Genomic DNA, 4,921 nt, shown 5'->3' on the forward strand with positions numbered 1-4,921 from the left:
TGTGTCTCGGCAGTAAAAAAGCGTTTAAATAATGGGTTTGGCTGCGCCTCACCCATTATTTACGTTTTTACTGCCTCGTACACATTATTTGTGTGTAAAGGATAATGCTACACCCTTTATTTCTTAAATAAAGATGGTATTATGTTCAACACATTTACACATTGTGTTTCTTATTAGATTAGCAGTATTTGAAAAATGGCAAAGCTACCAAATTTGTCAAAACAAAACTTTTTTTTAAGATAGTCGCAATAATGCAAAAAATAATCATGCATCTACATGTCATTGTATCCTGAAAACTGGAATTCTCGCTATTCGCAATAAGGGCGCCGCCAGCGGTTTGCGATGTAATCGTGATGTATCATGGGAAAAAGTCGACATCAAGTCCGCGCAATATGAATATTACCATGCTATTACATAGGAACATGTGACAATATTTTTTAGTTTGTCAAAATAAAGGTGTTACACGCGAATCGATACTCAATAATACTTAATAATGTGATTTGAAATGTGCACAATTAATTTTTCTCTATCGATTTGCGTGTAATACCGTTATATTGACAAACTAAAAATATTGTCACGTGTTCTATGTAATAGCATGGTAATATTCAGTATTAGCGGACTTGATGTCGAATTTTTCCCATGATACATCACGATTACATCGCAACCGCTGATGGCCTTATTGCGAATAGCGAGAATTGACAATCTTGTACAACGCCTTTATTCGACCAAAAGTCACCAATGGTCAACAAAAGGGCAAGTTCAACACAACATCTTAGGACTTCTTGTGATAAAGATGTGTGTCACACAATGTTTAGTTGAATTTGTTGTGCTGAAAGTCAGTTAGAAATGATGAAAAACATGTTTTTGCCATTTTTCTCAAAATGCACTCAATGTGACTGAACCCCTTTGTAGGTCTAGCATCCTCAATCGTGTGAATCATATTGCAATCCAAATGATATTAAGAAATTACTACACCCTGTAGTAAATTGTGACCATTTTGCATTTTCTCAAAAATAATAACACACTGGTAACAAAAGTTATGTATATTATTGGGGCAAGGAATCCAATTACTACACTGAAATTTAATTGACTCAAGACAAGTGGTTCAGTATATATGATCGGATACGAGGTACATCCCAGCGGTACCTCATTTCTTATCCTAAATAACGAACCGCTTGTCTTGTGTCACTGAAATTCCAGTGTAGGAACTGGATTCATTGCCCCTATATTATACATAACTTTTTTTACCAGTGTGTTATAAGTTTTGAGAAAAAGCAAAAATAGTCACAAATTTACCACAGGGGTGTAGTACCCCCTTAAATGTTTCAAAATGTCACAAAAGTTTTGTAAAAATTTAGCAAAAGTGTATTCAGAACAAAGATGTATATATAATTGTATAAAATAAAAGATTCATTTTGTTAAGCATTGGTTTGGAGTACAATTATTATTTTTAAAATCAACAAAAATGGAATTTCGGTGAAATCCGTCTACAAGCATTTATGCCTCTAAATGAGTGTTTCTGTGGCTAAAGAGACGAAAGGCAAACACCCTCCATAAAACATTACAATAGATTTGTCTTACAGTAATACATGTTTGTACTGACCCCAGTATCATTAATATAGTTGCTCAAACTCTAAGTAATGTTTTTGTGGAGGGTGTCTGCCTTTTGTCTCTTGTCAAAAACATAAAAAAACACTTGGGCCCCTTCCAGAAAAAACAGAACAAAAAATGACTTGGCTTGAGAAATTGTCAACATGTTTCAGGAATCAGGATGTTTGTTTGTTTTAACAGTTGCTCAATGTGGAGACACACTTGGGTCCTGATGGGACCAGGCTAAAAAAATTGCTCAAGCCAGGCTAAAAAGTCTATATAAGCATGCTGGCCTATATGAAAAGGAGTAACAGATTTGAAGGAAAAGAACAAGGAAAAGAAGACCACTCCCAACAATCGTGTGAACAATTTTGCTGTTAGCCTTTGGGTTGGGTCAAGAGAAAGGAAGTGCTTAATCCCAAGGATGTGATAAGATTTCATAGTAAAAAGGTATCATTTCATGATTTAGCACAGGTCTACAAAACATGTCATTTGGTGACTGAATGTTTTAAAAAACAGGCCTATTTGTAGTGTTTTCAAATATGTGACAAGTTTGCAGCATTTCTAGAAGAAAATTTTATGTCACATGTCTGGTTGGAAAATAGCTGGCCCATTCCATGTCAACTCCAGGGATGTGCACCGCAGCACCTCTTCAATTTTTTTCTTTTTCTGTGTGGTGGTAGATATTGATGAGAAAGTAAAATCCTGAAAATTTGAACTTCATACTCCATTTCGGTTCCCGTGGCATCAATTTGAAATTTAGGGGGGTCAGCGTAAAAAATGTGTCGCAACGCGAAAGACGATGTTTGGAGGTCCATAAATGTATAAAGGGAACCCTTTAAAACTTTGAAAAGTATGTATCCTGGGGTAATTTTTGGTGTAGAATTCAAAGCTGCTATCAGAAAACTTGTAACTCCTTTACTTTAAAAGATATAGGGCCAAAAAAAAATGCAACCGTCCAACCAGGACCAACTTTTGGAGGTCAGAACTCCAAAAGTAAAAATAATTTTCGCGTCAAGTGTTGTGCCAGGCAGATCCCTTGGGTAGGCCATTACTCGTATCCAGTGTGGCGCATATTGGAATACATTTAGCTGAGATATTACCCATGGAAAACCACTTTTTTACAGTTTTGACCCCCTGAAAACCAATGTCAGACAATTTGCCCCACCATCAACTTCAGGTATGTTGAAGATATGTTCTTGGACAACATTTCTGAGAGATATTGGCTTTGGTTCTTGATGGCTTCAACACATTAGTAAGGTTTGCCTTCTCCATAGAGTTGTACACACTTTTGATTTTGCATGTATAATGATTTCATGTACAACCACTAAAACAGAAAAGCCCTATATCTTTTTAAGTAAAAAAAAATTGAAGAGGTGCTATTTGTGCACATCCTAAATTTCAAAAGTTGACATGGAATGGGCCAGTTTACGTTTGATCCCACATAGGCTGCTGAAAAGTACAAAAGGGTTGGTCGTTTGGGTAATATAATTTTTTGCATTGGGAGTGGAAGTGGGGGGAGCACATCCCCCTACATTTTTCTATGGGAGATGTCCCTCCTAAAAACCCTAATTGAAGAAAAAAAAGCAATAATTACTCTGCATCTTCCTTGTTTCCAATCATCTACCATCAAAATGTGTAATTGCAAGAATAAAAAAAATTGGACAAAGTAACATCATGGCACAGTGGTTAAGCCCAAGTCTGATTCTGATGCAAGAGGTCATGGGTGCGATTCCCAGTGGAGGCAAAAATAATTTGTTAAAACCAGAGGCAGATACATATTTTTGAAAAGAGGGCCGATCATAGAAAATTGTCTGGCTCACTTCGCTCACCCAAATTTGATGGCAAATCAACTATTGTCCATTCTGGAGGAGGCAGGGAGGGAGGGCTGGGTCTACCTACCTTACAAGCAGTAAAGTGAATTAGTTGCTCTCTTCAATTGTGACGCGATCAAGCAAAATCAACCGGAACTCAGAAATATTCAATTTTCAATTTCTTATAGGATAGTAAAAAACATTTACAAAGCTGGATTTTGCAGAAAACCCCATTAAAATTGAACAACCAATTCCAAAGATATGAGCAATTAAAAAGTTTCCAAAACAGTAGGAAATAAAAGGAAATATTTTCTTTGTTTGGCTATATCTCAAAATCAATATTTCTGAGTAACGACTGATTTTGCTTGATCGCATCACAATTAATGACAAAGACCTCACAGTCAGTTCTGCATAACAACTGTCTGTTCATGCACTTGCCCTGGACATCATTGGGAGAACAGTGTATGTATGTCATCCGTACCGAGGTCTGATATTAATGATTCATCCAAGTCTCAACTCGGTTATTTTGGGGATTTTGCCAGGTGGTAAAAGGAAGGATCCTTTAGGGTTAGGAGTGAAGTTATAGTCTTGGGTTAAAGAATGAAAAGAAATTTGACAAAGCACGGTTAAATTATATGAGGTCTCACCATGGTTGCGAATCTATGTGGTTGATGTTGTAAAAAGGTTTTTAGGTCTAAAAAAATTGAACATGATTTTCATAGTAACCAAACTTTCAAAATAAATGAAATTCCTTACAATTGTTATGTTGCCCTGGCAACCAAAATTACTAGTTGACACTTCAATTAAAGTATTACTGTACAAAATACAAAAGGGTATTTTTGAGGATGATTTGCACTTTTCATTTTTGGTGTTTGTAATAACTTTAAACACTTTCAATATTCAGGGTTATAAATATTGATATGAATCAAGTTGAAAAATGTGGAATTTTAGGCCCTTAAAAACAGTGGTGGTCTATAAATCATGTAGGCCTAGGCATAATGAAACTTTTTTGATTTTTTGTAGGACACATTAATAAACTTTATTTTTATTGATCCCTATAATATTAAAAATGCAATTTTCTAGAAAAAATAATCTGAATAGCCTGAAAAAAATTGGTAGGAACTTTTACACGTCCAATTCATTTTTAATGGGACACACTATATTTCATTGATTCTGCAATTCTAGTAAGTAAATGCAATAGTCTAGAAACATCATTGGTTAGTCTTAGTAATTGATTGCAATCATTGCGTAGACTTACGCCAAGTTCAAAGTAAACACGCACAAAAGGCACACACATGGTCGGCTGAACTCGGTGAATTAAAAAACCACGACTGCTGAGCTCTCATCTATTTACAGCGTTCCGCTATTTGCTAATTTCTATATTGCTCATAAATATAACTGTCATAGCGTGATTTGGAAGTAAAGAATGAGTAAACAGTGAATGTGTTCATGCTGTTTTCTATCATTTATAGCGATTATTTTACACAAAACCGGCCCCGTGGATATAACATTGGAAT

This window comes from Amphiura filiformis, chromosome 17, assembly GCF_039555335.1.
Source record: "Amphiura filiformis chromosome 17, Afil_fr2py, whole genome shotgun sequence".
Lineage (NCBI taxonomy): Eukaryota > Metazoa > Echinodermata > Ophiuroidea > Amphilepidida > Amphiuridae > Amphiura > Amphiura filiformis.